At 46.1% G+C, this 16,834-nt stretch overlaps 1 protein-coding gene across 1 annotated transcript in view; it reads right to left on the bottom strand.

The window, feature by feature from the left end:
* Nucleotides 1-13,179, bottom strand: part of LOC144823828 (uromodulin-like) — a 722,123-nt gene extending 708,944 nt beyond the window's left edge. The window contains exon 1 of the mRNA XM_078682690.1: nucleotides 12,952-13,179. The gene's annotated coding sequence lies outside the window, so the exon portion shown is untranslated. The remainder of the gene's footprint in view (nucleotides 1-12,951) is intronic.
* Between the last annotated feature and the right edge of the window lie 3,655 nt (nucleotides 13,180-16,834).

Here is a 16,834-nt window from a genome sequence, read left to right as displayed (position 1 = left end):
CCAAAACTGACCCTGAACCCTAAAAATACCCCTTTACCCAAAAACCCAAAACTGACCCTGAACCCTAAAAATAAAAACGATATTACTTTACTTACCTTAAAAACGATATTACTTCACTTACCTTAAAAACGATATTTTGGCTGTCGATATTCTGTCCAGTCGATATTTTCTCCAAACGATATTTTGGAGTCGATATTATGTCCAAACGATATTCTGTAGTCGATATTATCTCTGTGCACCCCCTTGCACGGGTGCCTCTGTTGTAGGAAGGTTTGTTTATGTGCAGGAAGGGGTACCTTCCTGTACAAAAACAATTCTCATAGGTGTTTTCCTCTTTCTATGTGAGATACAAAGTGCAGCAAACATAGTAAGAGGAAAAAAAGCTGAGAAATAAAGATATTTCTCCTTGTTATACCTCTCCTGGGGAGGCATTACTTTTTGGTTAATTCCCAGGGTTACCAGGTATTGTAAATCAAAAACCATGGGAGTTGCATGGAAACACGAAACGCCTCTCTTTTGCAGAGTAATGCAACACAGCAATTTTTGCATTACTCCAGATTTTTTAAGCCATTTATAGGCACGTAAAGTGGCTTTGCGTGCTTCTTAAATCTGACTTAGGTGCAAGAGCGATGCAAACTGGATCCTAAATATGGTCCTTAGAAGGGAAAAGCTGGAGGGGATTTCTACAAAGTGAAACATGTTTTCCCAGTGGAGGAAAAGCAAAGGAAAGAAGTCTCCATTTGCACATCAGTCTGCATTTACCCATTGCATAATTGTGCACTAGTATTACCGCCTAAAACGTCTTCCTCTCCCAAGTACTAATTGAATGAAGTTTTGCCACATTACACAGTAAGGGTTTGCCTATCTTAGCTCAACATTAAACAAAACAAACGCATCCCAGAATCCTAACCATAAACATTAACCCTTCTAACTACATTGGAGGCAGATCAACCACCCTAACAGCCTAGCTCTTTTCTGTGTCCATCAAAGAAGGTTATGCCTGTCACAAGCTCAGGTGAGTCCTTTATGCTTAATGTTTATAGTGTTTATATTCTAATTGATATTGGTCCTGTTTTACATGGCCCTTGCTATGAGCTAATTGCGCTCCAGTAAAGACCCTTGCAGTTGTCTCATAGTCAGCGTGAGAGATTTCCTCTTTTTGCAGTTTCTGTATCTTCTCTATTATCTGGGAGAAGAATCAGTATTCTCACAGCTATTTTGTTTGTGTGCTGCATCTCTCACTGAGTGTTTTGTGGCTGTAGCAGCATTGCCACTTCTGATGCATGTATTGGGGTCCCTGCATGGAACAAATTTGAATTGTGAAATGTGTTACCTATTTCCTGATATTTCATGTCTTCTGTGAGGTCAAATAATAACTAATCATATGGTAAACTTTAAGTGGGTCTGTCAATAGTTGAGATATGTCTTGCCCAGAACCCCAAAGACGAACAATGTGTAGAGAGACTGAATCAGGGGTAGAGATACGCAGAGGTAGTTAATTTTACAGAGAGAATAAATAGAATAGACAGAGGTCACTTATAGAGAAAAGTCACTTTTGTAGGGGTCCATTTGGAAGGTGGCAACCCTGGGCAATTGCCCACTTTGCCCAGGCCTTAAAACGTTTCTGTTCTGCTGTCCTTATCTGGATCATGAGTGCAGCAATTTCCTTATCCTAAAATTGGGTGGTATCAAAACATGTCAATGGGGTCTGCAATATCTTGTTGTTATAGATACTGGCTGGTAAAGGAAGTGTTGGCTGATTTCCACGTTGAAGTTCCTATTTCATTGAGCTTTACTCCGTCCCTGGAGTTAGCATCACTGTAGGATGCTGAAGACATCATAGAACTTAATGCCAACATCAAAAGATGGTTTGACTCCTGCCTGGCAACAATGATATGATGTATGTTAAGAAAATGGAAGACAACCCTACCCTTGCGCACAATGACTACTTCAAAGACATTTGGAGTTCTTTCCTTTGAGATAAAATATGAATTATTTCTTATTATGAGCATCTCATCAGTAAATACAATTTTTAGGTGCAGTCATCTTTCCAGTGGGAGACTGCCTGCTTGGAGATACCAGTCCTGTTTGCACAGCAGTTCTCTGAATACTCTGAAGACACCTCCTTCCTTGGTCACATAGGACTTGGAGCTGGGATAAAGGGGGGTATTTCAGTCCCACTTTCATTCAAAAGTGGGACAGTGTTTCCACTCCTCACTTCAGTTTCTGGATATCCTCTCGCCAGGTACGGAAAGGCAAGCTGTGCACTTCCACTGTCTGAGAGCGCAGTTCTCACTCTCCATCTTCTGCTAGCCCAGGCTAGGGAAATCCAAATGGATCTCACTGGTCTCGATGAATCTAGCTCATTTGCACATCATGCATTTGCCACACTGGCTACACACACAAATACGCTTAACACTAACACATAATTTTATTGCAAGAGTCTGGGCAAGCATATAGGAGAGGAACTTTTCAGCGGTGGGCCAGTGGGTCTCACTCAGATTGACACAAATAAAATGGTCTGAGCATACTATTAGTACTCTTAACCACATAACTCTGGTACCACTGACTTATCTTCATATCCCTCGACAATCCATTGTCCTCAGTGAGGGCACGCTTGTTATACCCGTTCAGGTCACGGGATAGGTCCAGTACCTCTCATAACCCGAATCAGGCTTAGGACTGTGTGCACATGCTTAGATTAGCATGATGCTATGCCCAAAAGAAAAAGTCAGGATACCGGGGGCCACATTACAAACAGTACCCCAGGTGCACAACATGCATGTGTGCCCATTTTTTAGCCCCTGACACTGTGTCATCAGCGTACTGGAGCGTTCCCAGGACCAGCTTCCCCAATCTTGGCGGTACTAAGTTGGCGTCTTTCAGGGCTTGCCCCATGTCAGCTGTATACAGGTTAAAAAGTAGGGGGGCCAGAACGCACCCCTGCTTAAGTCCAGAGTTGGTCTCAATTCTTGCTGTTGTAATTGTTGGACTTAATTTCACCTGGACCCATGTCCCCTCATAGAGTGCTTTTATAGCTTTTAGCAGGACTTGTGGAAGCCCCCAGGTCTCAAGTTTTGCCCATAGTCGGCTTCTGATCACTCGATCGAAGGCCGTAGAATAGTCTATAAAACAACAAAACAGTGGCAGCTTGTTCCTCGTTTTGGCCTTCTTCGCCAGGTAGGAGAGCGCTATGATGTTGTCTAGAGTGGAACTGTTGGCCCTGAAGCCAGTCTGTGTGGGCGAGAGAATGCCATTTTTGTCCACCCATGCCTCCAAGTCCCTTAAAAGAAGACAGGCGTAAACCTTGGCTTCTATGTCTAAAAGGGCTATAAGCCTGTAGTTGGCCGGGTTCGAGTGGTCACCCTTCTTGTAAATGGGAAATAGGACTGAGCCTTTCCGGGAAGTTGGCAGGGTCGCAGTAGCGAATGAATGATTAAATAGAGGAGTAAGTGTTGGTGCAAAGAAGGCTGAGGCAGTTTTAAAAACCTGGGCAGGGATTCCATTTGGGCCAGGAGCTCCATTGGTTCTGGTTGCCTTAATGTACTTTAAAACCTCCTCCTCTGTGTACTTTGCATGTCGACTCTGTCTTGGGGCTACAGACGGCAAGCTTTGAGTTTTGATGGTTGCGGCAGCCGCCTTGGACCACTCTAGACTTCCAGGGTTAGCCCGGTTTGGCTCACAGGTGTAGAGCCGCTTGGCATACTGTTCCCACACATTCCCTGCGGCACTGTTTTCCTTGTGCACTCCGCTAGAAGTCAGGCTGTTGATGAAGCGCCATAGCTTGCGGTTATCTTTTTCTTTAATTAAAGAGAACACTGTGAGCCAGTTTTGTTCTGCGCGCTGCCTTTTCAACTCCCAGACTTTCTTTTTATAGATGGCTCGTAGGGCGGAGATGGAAACCCTCCCTTGCAGATAATCGCCCTTCTTTTTTGTTGCCCTGATTGCCATGTTAAGTGAGCGCTTGCTCTGAGTTAAACTCCGCGATTTTAATTGTCTTGGCCTGGTGTTATTTTGGCGGTGTCTTAGTAGGTTGGTGTTATCCAAGCACTTCATTAAATCCTTGGTTAGTATTTCCCAGAAGTGTGTGATGTTCTCTGTATCTTGTGACCTGAATTCAGCCTCCCTACTGGCTACAAAATCAGTCAGTCTGTGGCCAAGATTGGACGTCCATTTGATTCTTTTGAGAACTAGATGATGTTCTTCGTCTGTGGTTACTCCGATTGTTACCTGAGAGTCCACCTGTTCCCGTGCCAGGTTAATGTGGCTCGGAGGGGCCTGTGGTCGCTTTCATCTCTGTCATCTACAGTGAAGTCACAAAGTTTGTGGGCCACCCCTTCATTCGTGAAGATATAGTCTATAGTGGAAACATTCCTGAAAGTGGGTTTAGCAGTCCATGCGGGATTGCTCATTTTTTGTGTTCCGTGTGTTGATTGCAGATTGAAGTTTGAGAGAAATTTATAGCATACGCCACTTTAACCGAAAGAATAGACTCTAGGAATGGGACGGATCAAACGTTTATGCCATCTCCAACACCCACAGCTATATTAGCATCAAAGAATAGGTGCATAGGTCCCTACACTGGGTTCGCTGAGCTCTCCAGTAAAATTGCTCCTGGGGGTGTTCTTCACCAACCCCGAGACTCTTCTAGAGGAACTCGTTCGAGGGACACATTCCCTCCAAATGTAGGAACGGCATTGAGGGTCGATCAGGCCAGGATTGGCTCTTGGGCTCCAGATAGAGGTGAAGTTGCTCTGGATGAAGGGTGTGTGCCGAGGTCGGGTAAATGGGGGTTCCGTGGTGTAGGGTCAGTGAAGGAGGGAGTCTATACGAGGCAAAGTGACAAGGGTGCTCAAAATGTGCTTTATTTAACCGAAGTCCCTACACTCCCTAGGGCTGGGTATGAAGATCGGGACTCGTTAAAAACAAAGTTATTCACTGGATAATATCTAGCCACCACTGTTATTCCATAATTTGAGATGACATTAAAGCTGTCGAAAGATTTAGTACACCTGGGAATATCAGAGACCCACTAGAAGTTAGCTTCTTTGATAAGGGCATGGTCACTGGCCTACTGGCGATTGATTCACGCACAATGCCTACAGTAAATACATCACTCACCATCAAGTACAGACGACCCACAAGATTAGAGCTTGTCGTATAGATCCACTGGGTTTGGACCACTCCCCTGTCCTCGTGGGGTTGCAAATGGCCAAAAATGACTACAGCCTGTATTGAATCTTGATAGGAACATTGGGTGTTCAGGTCCCCTGCCACCTCCGCTCCACCAGAAGTTCCAACCTTTAAAGGTACAACAACAAATACTGAGATTGGCAATGAACTTGCAACTGTAAATGTAAGTAGCAGTTTGACCCCTAGGTGTACTGAAGTAGGAGAAACCCCAGTTCACCCGTCTTGGTCTGGAATGTGGCCGGGATTGCAATACTGCTCTCTGACCCAGAGTGGTGTACCCTTGTAGACTTATATGATGTAATCCTATTTCAGGAAAACCTGGAGTTTTACTACACCTTTTAGGAGTGGTTTCTCATCCTATGGCATTGCTGCAACGAGGAAAGAGCAGGGTAGACCCTTGGGTGGCGTAGCTGTTTGGGTGAAAAATACTCTGGGGTCTAAGGTCAAGCTCCTTTATGTTGATTGTTGGACTTGGCCCTTCTGGCAGGTTCACCCCTGAACTTTTTGCTTTTATTGGTGATGGTGATTGCTGGTCTTTGCGCACGTTGACACTGAGGCGCAGTGTAAAGTGCTTGCCCTCCCTGAGTGCGTGTGTGAGATTGGCCTGCCCTCCCATAGGAATGCATGGGGAATGTATGTGTTCCTGGTAGTTCCTGATGCATGGGGTGTGCAGGCTCGAGTCTGATATGTGCAGACTCGTGTGATTGAATGCTGCGAGATGATGTATGCGGCGTGTATGTGTCTAGTGTGGAAGTGCCACTTCTAGACAATGGTGTGCGTGTGCAGTAAGTATGCTGGCTCGTGATTGGCTGAAGCTGGCTGGGGAGCCTGGCTCCAAGAGTCTGTGTGGGTCTGCCCCGGTGGTGAAGGGAGAGATTAGCATGCTGATGTGAGGGAGGGACTGCACCTGGGTCCGGAATAGGGCTGGGCTTTTCCCACACAATGCTGGCTCCGCCCCCTGTGGTGCGACTGATGACCCTAGCCTGCCTGGTGAATGAAAAGGGTGGCTGAGGTAAACACAGTGCTTCAAAACCAGCTGCGACTGGTTCTCCCCCCACCCTGCACCTGAAGACAAATGGAAAAGGTGTATAAAAGAGGGGCTGTGACCCCATGAAAATTTTCTTGTTCCCAACTCGAATCTACCAGGGGCGTGCTGCTGCTTGGGCCCAGGGGAAGGCTTGCCTCCCTGGGCCCTGCCCAGCCCCTGGATATCCTGGATGCCTGGAAAGCTCTCTCCCTGTGAGGCCCTTCTGCCTTGCCTGGGGGGGTACTGGAGGACTTCTTCTTTACTGGGAGCTACCTGCTCCATTTCTTTGCCCCAGGACTCCTTGGACTCCCAGCGCGTTGAGAGCGCTTTATTTGAATTTTGCAGCATGGAGCTGCTCTCTGATCTACTCATGACCCAAGCTTCGCAGGAGCCTACCCTGCATTGTGCCCGATTCTCATAATATTTTTTATTACAGGTGCCCACCCCGTTTATCTGGTCCTGAGCGAGGGCCCACCTCGCTGGTACCTTTTAAATGTTTACCGAGGGTGCCCACCCCTTGTTATTAGCCCCTGTGATTCACCGACGCGGCCCGTGGCGAAACCGGAAGTCAGGCAGCTTTTCGCCTGGCCGCAGGCGGGACTTCCGGTTTGTCGGAGGAAGTACCGCCCGCCGCGGCGTTCTAATTGGTGGCTGCCCGGAGCCTCGAGGGATCGACACGAAGCTCCGGTCCCGAGATGGGGGACCGGGTGAAGACAGGCACCTGCTGGTGCCGCGCTGAGGAGGGGCGGGACTGACCTCCCCCCACCGCATGAAAGATAAGAGGGAGAGTCCCCGAGGAGTGGGGGCTCTCCAGTGCATGCCGCCGGGGACCGGAGTTGGATGCCACGGACCTCCGGTGAGTAGACTGCGCGCTAGCCCCGGTGAGGGCTTACCTCCTTTCCTGCATTGGTGCCGGTGTAGGCACAGAGCCAGGGCTGCATTTAGGGCGGCCTCGGATGGCAGCGGGCCGCCCCAACGTGGTGATGAAGTCACAGGGCCCGAGAGGCTCCAACGTCCCGGGGGCATTTTATTTCAGAGCCCACGAGAGGCTCCTACTGATGCCCACATGTTTTGGGGGGCATTACGAGAGGTGGAGCGGCTGTGATCCTTTCCAGCTGCCCAGCAAGTAGTGGGCAGCTGCACCTTTTAGGTTTTGCTTCTTAGGGGACATGTTCTGTGGACTCAGGAGTGGGCGCACTCCTTCAACCCTTCTTGGCCTTCCCCAGTTGCGCAGCACTTAGTGCCAGCTGCAGCGTTTAGGCCCTGTTCTGTCCCTGTCCCTCAGCTGCCCAGCAAGTAGTGGGCAGCTGCTACGTTTAGGTGTTGGAGCAGTGGCGCAACCTGGACTTTGATGTAAGTTCTGTGCTAATGTAATTTCTGCGAATTGTTCTTTGCTGCACCTCTGAATGTGTTTTGATGCGTCATGTGCCTTGTTCTTACACCTCTGAATGTGTTGTTTATGCATCATGTGTTCTCCTGTGTTGCACCTCTGAATGTGTTTTGATGCATCATGTGCCTTGTTCTCTACACCTCTGAATGTATGTTATGCATCATGTGTTATGTGCTTATACCCCTACAGGTATTGTGATACTTAGGTGGTTGTTCTTGCTAGTACAGGTGGTGCTAGTGAGGTCCTGGTTCCCTGCGTAACATTTTCCTAAGGTGGTTAGGGTTGCGTAGGTGGTACTACTGCTTACCAGTGCTTACTGGTTGTGTGCTACATGGTTATTTGGTGTTTAACTATCTCCAAGGGCTTGATACTGAGCTCGCCCCCTGACCAGAGTCCCAGGACCAGTGGACTCTATTGTGCCTTCCCTGACTAATTGCTGGGACTTGTCTGATCTCCTTGGGCCACTGGGGCCTCGCCTGAAGTGTGCCTCGCTCACTCCCCTCGGCAGCTCGTGCCCGGCCGCCCGTCCAAGCCTCGAGCCGCGCTGCTCTCCCCTGAGCCACGCCGCTTCGCTGGGCCGCCCGCACCCTGCCCCCCTCCTCCTCCTCTGAGCCCCACACATTGGTCGCCCCAGACAAACGCTTGTAGCGCGCGGGTCGCCACCGCCCTCTCAAGCCTACTGAGGAAGTCACTCGCATTATCCCGCGCAACCAGGACGGAAGGTACTGTCCGATAGGCCTTATGTTCTAAGTTCTAGGCCTACAAGTATTGTGTTCTAAGTTCTAAAAGTGCTATTTCTTTACCAAGTGCTTATTCCTGACAGTGGCCCATGTGGCCCTGTCCTGTGTATATATAATCCCTTGTAAATTCTGCCCGTGCCTGTTGGCACATTGTAAAGAGTGTGTTTTTATCTAATGTGTTTTGGTGTAATACAAAGGCTATTTTTATATATAACCTTGTGTGGAGTTTCCTTTGTGGTGGGCCTTGGGTGTTGTTGCTGGGGGTGCGTGCGCAAACACTTAACTCACATCGCCTCCGAGTTTAGCCTTACTGCTCGTGCTACGTTACCAAGGGGGTGAGCAGGGGTTATCTTGGCGTGTAACTCCCTTGCCCTGACGTAGAAGTGGTGGTCTCTGACTGACTTTGGGGCAAGCCCTGGTCAGCCAGGGATCCCATTTCTAACATCGATTCACAGCATATTTTAGCCTTTGAGTTGACCCTACATAGTGGTTGGAAGATTAGAATCTTTTATGTCTATAATAGAGTGGTTCACCCACTGCAGGAAACAAACACAATTCATTTATTAGATTATGCTTTGACTGTGTACTCTGATGGTGTTCCTGTACTAGTGGCAGGCGATTTTAATTGTACTTTTGAAACCTTCGCCCTTACCCCTCCAGATTTGACTGAGGATTGGGATAGTGTGTGGTCAATCCCACATCTAGATTTACCGAATGTGAGATGGATGAAGAGAGGAGGCCAGGTGCTAGCCCTTACCTTACAACATGATCTAGTAGCTACAAATGGGAGAACAAGTTCTGATCCCTAACTGGAGTGCACTTTTAATAGAACTGGCCGCACATGCAGAATTGATTAATGTCTAGTATCCCTTAATCTCTGGCGCCTAGTGGATGACATGGTGGTGGTAAAAAGAGTAGAGAGCGAACATAACGCTCTTGCACTTTCTTTCAAAAAACCTATTACCGTCAAATCTGATATTAGGGGGTGTCCAGAGTTGGGTGTCCTTTCCATCACAAATGACCAAAGGTCAATTAAATGGGAGTGGGCCGAGGGACACCTAGAAGCTTTAGAATTAGTTCAAAGTAAAGCACGTGGGGTGATTGCGGAATTAACTAAACTCCCCGCTAAAGATGCTGCCGCTATTCTGGAATCTTGTCACAAGTTGTTCTATATTGAAATGCGGGACATGCTTGGTCAGCCTCCAAAAGCACAGAAAAGGGGTGAACACTCCACAGATCCGTTGCAGGCAAATGAGAATGCCTTGTATTGTCAGAACTGCAGGAAAGCACAGGGGGTGCTCATCTGTGCAATAAAGAGCAAGGATCGCTCTGAGGTCGGAGTGCAGAGCCAACTATAGGCAGCCCTTTGAGAGAGCAAAAAAAGAATGGGAGGGTTGTCTCTGGTCCTCGTTATACTCATCATTGACAGACAAAGATCCCAAGACATTTTGGAGAAAAACAGCACACTGGCTAAAGGGAAATAAGGCAGTCTTAGAATACATTGTGCAACCAGAAGAGTGGCTTACTTATTTTAGCTCCCTTTGTGGCATAGGCATTAGAGAAACCCTGGAAGACAGTGAAATGAGGCTGTAGGGACTGAGGCCCAAGATGGGAATGGTGATACCCTGTTTTTTTCCATCGAGGAAACCCAAATGGCAATTTCCACCTGTGTCCCCACATGTGTTCCTGGCCCAGACAGAATTCCTAATGATCTATATAGGGAGGATAGATCTTTCTGTGGCTCTTATATTAACTTAATATCAAAATGTATTATGTCTGGTGCTGACATACCAGCATCGTGGCAGGTTGCTGAGATAGTGCCCATCTATAAAAAAGGGGACAGACCCATGCTGAGAAGTTATAGGCCAATTAGCCTAATTGATTCTCTCCAGAAAATCTTCTGTAAGCAGATACTAGGAAGGATTCAGGACTGGATGTCTGAGTCCCAAACCCTGAGCGATTTTCAAGCATGCTTCCGCACAAAAGTTAGTACTCTGGACCAAGCTTTTCATCTTTTGTGTATCTACTGGAAGGAAGTAGTAGTAAAGGGGGGGAAATTATATGTGGCCTTCGTTGATCTGCGCACAGCGTTTGATCTTGTTCCCCGGGCTAGACCCTGGAGAGTATTGAAAGATATAGGTTTGCCGGGCAACATTTTAGATATTTTAATTAGACTTCATTCATCAAATGCAGCACAGGTCAGGTGGGGGCAAAAAACCAAGTAACAAGAACCTTCCTGGGGGCAAAAAACCAAGTAACAAGAACCTTCCCAGTGCAAAGAGGTGTGAGGCAGGGGTGTGTGTTAGCCCCCACGCTTTTTACACTTTTTTATAAACGGGATGGTAGATTGTATTGATAGAGATGGCTGTGATGCCCCAAAAATCGATGCAAGAAGAGTACCTGCACTTCTCTTCGCTGATGACACTCTTAATTTCTAAATCTCTGCAGGGTTTGCAACAACTTTTAACTGATTTTATGATGAAAGGGGCCTGGTTTTAAATGAGACGAAAACAAAGTATATGATCCTTAACAGGGGCAAGGTAAAACTGTCCAAAAGACCTGTACTGGCTGATGGAACTCAACTGGAGCTAGTTGAAGTGTTTGATTATTTAGGTATCTGCCTGACTCCATTGATTAATTGGGGTGCCCACATTGAGAAAGTAAAACATCAACTAATCCACCATTGTGCTCAATTTAGTAAAATTCACAAGACCGTCTCCCGTCAAACTGCTCCGGCACTTGAAATTTACAACATCAAGGTCCTCGGTGGGGCACTCTATGGTGCAGAACTGTGGGGTATGGTCAATAACAACTGCCTTTCTGTCATTGAATATCGTTTTTTAAGGTCTTTGGTGGATCTCCCACCTAACTATCCCCTGACACCTCTGTACATTGACCTTGCCCATAAACAATTGGTACAGAAGTTGAATTATAAACTCTTAATGTTTTGGTATAGGGTATGGACTGTGAACGAACTAGAAACTTACCGAGAGGCTTTGTCTGACCTTTTAAAATTCCCCAGGGCATAGTCAATTAGGTTGTTTACGACTTTAAAGAAACTGTTAGGGAGGTTGGAAATGAAGACCTTCTGGAACGACCCGGAAAGCATGACTCAAATACCAAGGGCAAAGCTTAAAGAACTGTATTGGGAAAAAACGCTTGCAAAGGATTTGACAAAACTTGCAACCAGCTTGTCTACTGATTTTTTAAATATCAAATGTGTTCCCTATTTTGAGCCCAGTTTAGATGAAATGGTCCGCCCCTGGCACGTATGTTGTTCTTGCAGTTCCGCTATAAGACTCTCCCCACCAAACTGTTTTGTTCTAAATACTCCCTAATTTTTTTTACATATGATCCGTGTCCTAAGTGTAAATCTTGCCCGGAATCCATTGTCCACTTACTTTTCTTTTGTGCTCATTATTCATCTCTGATGAAAAAATGTATATTTCCATTGTGTAGATTGGGAGGCTGGGACACTACCTCGAGGTACTACGAATTCTGTGTACTGATACACGAAGAGTAATGGTGTATGGCCTCTCGAGATATTGGTATGCACTGTGGATCAGGCTAGGAACTCATTTGTATGAAGCATTTTTATTCTTTTTAAACATGTTGTACTATGCATTTGTAAACTACTTTATACCAATGTTGTTTTTATAATATTTATCTACCAGTGTCTTTTTTATTGCTCTGTGCTGCGTGCTTTTATTATCTTCGAGATCGAAATAAAGTTGATGATGATGAGGATTACTTCGTGAATGGAGTCGGGGTACTTTTAAGGATTTTGGGGGCCATGGGCCAAACGGATTTTGGGGGCTGCTGCTGGGATCAGGTTTGAATTTGTGATCCACTTTCAGCTCTTTCATGGTGTCCCTAGCCAAGTCACTGACAGACACACTCATCTAAATGTGTTTACATCTCATATTCAGGGATAATGATGTGCGTTTTCAATACTGTAACAGCAGCAGTTCGCTAATATTGCTGTAAATATTCTCGGTGATGCCTTCCTATTTCTCATATGTGATGTCCTGTTTTGATCTAAAAGAAACTTTTTTGTATGGATGTTGCATGAAACCTAAACAGCAATTCTCTACAAAATGTCTGGAATAGACTCACATATCGCCCACAATAAAAATAACTTATAGGAAAAACGGACTGCAGCTTTTCTGGAAAAGGGCTCTCTTGAACTTAACAAAGTATAATGCCAGAACTTTTGGGATTTTAAGCTATACGGATCGGTCGATTGTTTTTTAACAAAGAATACTTGCACTAGAATGTTTTAGAATGAAATGATAGAAAATGTATCCATACATTAAGAGCCTTGAGGGCAGCACTTGATTTTATAAAATGTATTGTTATGGTTTTAATTAACTGAAACAATAAAAACATTTCTACTACTACTACTAAACTTATAGGAAAAACGCTATTTAAAACAATCTGTTTAAGAATTATTAAAGGTCATCAGGGCAAGACTCTCTGCTGAAAAGAGCTGACTCTCTATCAGCCCCCCCCACCTCCCCCCCCCCTCCGAAAGGCTGAGACCCCGGGCAAGAGCCAACTTTGCCCATGCCTTAAAACATCTCTGATGCAGAGCGTAAAGCGAGCGGGTACCTGCTTCTCCGAGGAGGGCGGCCAGGAGGACCCCCAACAGCAAACGCATCTCTGGGCGCCTCATCCTCACGGGCAGCTTCTCCCCTCGGGGTCGGTGCTTGGGACGAGCAGTGACGGGGAGCGAAGAACGACTGACTGCGAGGCGAGCTCCTAAGTGACAGCAGCGCTGAGCTCGCTCAGGTTACTGACTAGAGGGCAGGGAGGACAGGTGAGGAGGGAGGGGAGTGACAGTGTGGAAGGAGAATAGCGACAAAGGTAAAGGGTGAGTCTGACAGGAAGAGAGGCCCACGTGGGAAGAGACTCGAGAGCTGAGCTTGAGAGAGAGAATTACGAGAGAGGGGATGAATCACTGAGAGTGGTGTAACTGACCTTGAGAGAGAAAAATCAAGAGCACAGAGACAGCGAAAGAGAAGTAGTGAGGGGGATAAAGACGAGCCAGGAAGAGAGGCACACACTGAGTGGGGCGGACCCAGAGACTTAGAGGGAGGGAGAGAGACCTGTGCTTGTGAAGAGAAACTGACGAGGAGGAAGACACAGTGAAGGGTCGCTGACCGGAATACAGTCGGATTGAAGATGCAATAGACTAACGTGGAGAGAGACACACAGTGGAGGGGGGAGAGTGTGACACGGAAGACTCTGCTAACAGAGAGATCTCTAAGCCCAAATATTTAAAGTGTGGTCCGTGTAACTGGGTGAATCTGGAGTTGGATTTGCCAGACTTGGAGTGATGGGGACCCGTTGACCTGGAGGCCCGAGGGCTTTCCAAAGAGCTCCAACACCCCCAAAGTAGCCCGGGTTCCGTCGTGTGTGGGCGCCCCATGAAGAAGAGCACATATGCTGCATAAAGAGCTATGCAGTTCTCCCTCCCTCCCTCCCACTGAACACCCCAGATGTGCATGTCTGCCCAGATCCACACTGCCAGGGGTACCATCAGAAGGGCAAACGGGGGTCTAGTAGCACCTGCATGTGTTGTAAGATCATCAATGTCCTGACGAAGACATTTTTTTAAAAGTTTGCTTACAAGGTTGAAACAAATTGAGGTAGTAAACATGGTATTCAATAAATGGTATTCAATAAATACGTGTAAAAGCTAATTAGTCTGTCCTGAATAAGACATCGGCATTAGCTCTATTTTGCTGTAAAAACGTATGCCTTTTTTGGAGCACTCAGTGCGCCCACACACATGTACACCCCAGAGTTTCACCCCTGACATGCTGGGGCAAGTGCTTTTAACTGTCACATATGACATCATAAATACAGTAAATATACTGCTATTAGAAGATAGATGTAAGAAATATGGGATAGATCACTTAAGAGTAAAGAGGTAGAGATTATTAGTTAATTTAAACAGTTTTTTTTAACATATGGTAAATCATAGCATTTTTTAATCACCAGTCACCGAATGATATCAAATACTTTCTCTCCTGTTGTAGACGTGCAATAAGTACGGGAGAGTGGAATTAGTGTGGAAGAGAGTGACGAATGTTTATTTTTTCACTTCGTTTTTTTTCCCTGTTGGAAAGTTGATCACTACTATGTGGATGGAACAATGTCTGTCTGTTTCACAAAGGAAAGCTAAATTATGGATACCTCAGAGGAGTTCTACTTTCCAGTGAGGTTGTGAATTAAAGAGAGTTTGCGCTTCCAGCATATTTGTGAGATTGTGGGGCTGGGGGTGGTGAGGGGGAAACATCAGGTAGTTTGAGAGTTCCAGAGATAGGTTGTGTGCCCCAGATGCTTGGAGAGTTTCTGAGAGGTTACCTGTTCAGGAGAGGCTGGAAGGACAGAGATTGCTTATTTTTTAGTTTATGTATTCTGGAAAGGTTGTAAATCCCACAGTGGTCGTGAGTTGGCTGGATGTTGTTCATGTTGTAATTTTATCGCTTCCAGAGTGGTGAACGAGGGTAAGTAATGAAGTGCGCAGTGTCATTGGTGGTGCATTCATACTTGTGCTGCCGTAAAATAATTGTATCTAAGACTAAAGCACTTTGAAACAACCACTGTGCAGGTTCCTCACAGACAGTTTTCAACTTCTGGAGACATTTGAGAGTTTGCAGGAGATGTGCAGTTTTAAGTACCACAGAGGTTGTGAGTTTTAAATAGATTGCCGGGAACCGGAGATGTTGTGGATTTGGAAATGTTGCAAGTTCTCAGTGGTTGCATGTTTCGGAGAGGCAAATAGAACTGATTAACTTGTGAATACCAGAGAGGAAGCCAGTTCCAGAGAGACTGTTAAGCTTAATAAAATGATTCATGAAAGTGCTGCACGGATTGAGTGTTTCACGTGCCTCTTTTCACCCTAGGCCATCTAGTGAGGACTGAAATGCACATTGTTGGGATGACTGCTTGAAAGCATTGCTGTAAAATATAAAAATGTTCCCAAACAGGTTCCTGACATGAAGGATCGTTTGAGTAGGCAACGCCTATTTTCAATGCACACCATCGTGCCACCTCTGAGGGATTTGAAATGTGTAGGGAGTTGTTACCATTATACAGCTGGGCCTGCCATTCCCTTACTATCCTAGAGTGGAAACCCTCTGAAATCCGGATTTGGCAGCAATTATTATGCCTAAATTGAGTTCAGAACCGGTGTCAGTTCGAGGTAGTGTCCTGACACTGGGACACATGCACAGCCCGCAAACGTTCAGGGACCCTATTCACAAAGTTTAGTAGGTAAAGTAGTTCTGTTGTATATTTTATAAAGCACAAATGCATACCTAAAAAAAGGTGTCCCTGTGCTTATGTGAGACAATTGCTGATGCAAGGCTAGGGGATAAAAGCCAAAAAAGCCATGGGGCCTCATTTATGAAAAGTGACGCATCGCTGCGTGAAAACAGCGATGCGTCACTTTTCACTGCGCCCTCCTTGCGAGACCAATGATGCGTCATATTTACAGTATGACACATCATGGCGCAAGGAGTTACCGATACGTCAGTATTTCTGACGTATCTGTATGGAGCAAAAGTGACGCATTGCTGGAGAGTGTCACAAAAGTGACGCATCTCCAGCAATGTGTCCTTTCACATGGGGCAAGCCCATGTGAAAGGACCAGCGTCAGTCTTACGCCTGATGTGAGGCAGGCGTAAGAAATTGACGCATTTGTGTCCTGGAAGTGGCGCAGTGAAATCTTATAGATTTCACTGCGTCACTTTCATGACCCTGTCTTGCGTCAGAACGCCCCACCTGCATACATTATACCTGGCGTAGGTGTAATGTAGCGCAGGGGTTTACAAAGTGATGCATCTACCTAGATGCGTCACTTTGTAAATATGGTGCAACAAGGCACATTATTTACGCTGCTGGTGCGTCACAAAAAGTGACGCACCGGCGGCGTAAAAGTGACGCACGGCCTCATAAATGAGGCCCCATGTCTTTAAGGATTCCTAAAACGTATTAACTCCTTTTGATTTATGAAGGAAATCGGGAAGGTCATTTTAGTGTTTTTCTACTGCTTTGGAAACGGCCTTGCATCCTCATTTCGCCCGTTGAAACTGTAGTGTACACCACTGACAGGATTCTGTGCACCATAGCAGGCAAGGAGGGATGTAAATGTTTAATGTTGTTCCAAAATATACTGGCCCTTATCTATATGCTACCTAAAAAGACGTGGCACAGAGATTTAAAGATAATTCTCTTATGCATGGGTAGCCAATGTAGATGTTCGAGGGCCTTGGTAGATGAAACAAATCTTTGGCTGCGGCGTTTTTGAGTCTTCTGCAACTTCTGAATGAGACCCACCGGAAGTGCCAGATACAAGGAGTTACAATATTCTAAGCGACTCAAAATGGTGGCCTGATTGACAATACCATGAGCCGATTTGGGTAATTATGGTAGGGTGTTTTTCTAGTCCTTAACAGGTGAAAACAAGTGGAT

This window comes from Lissotriton helveticus, chromosome 3_1 (genome assembly GCF_964261635.1).
Source record: "Lissotriton helveticus chromosome 3_1, aLisHel1.1, whole genome shotgun sequence".
Taxonomy (NCBI): Eukaryota; Metazoa; Chordata; class Amphibia; order Caudata; family Salamandridae; genus Lissotriton; species Lissotriton helveticus.
This window is presented reverse-complemented; position numbering and strand designations above follow the sequence as displayed.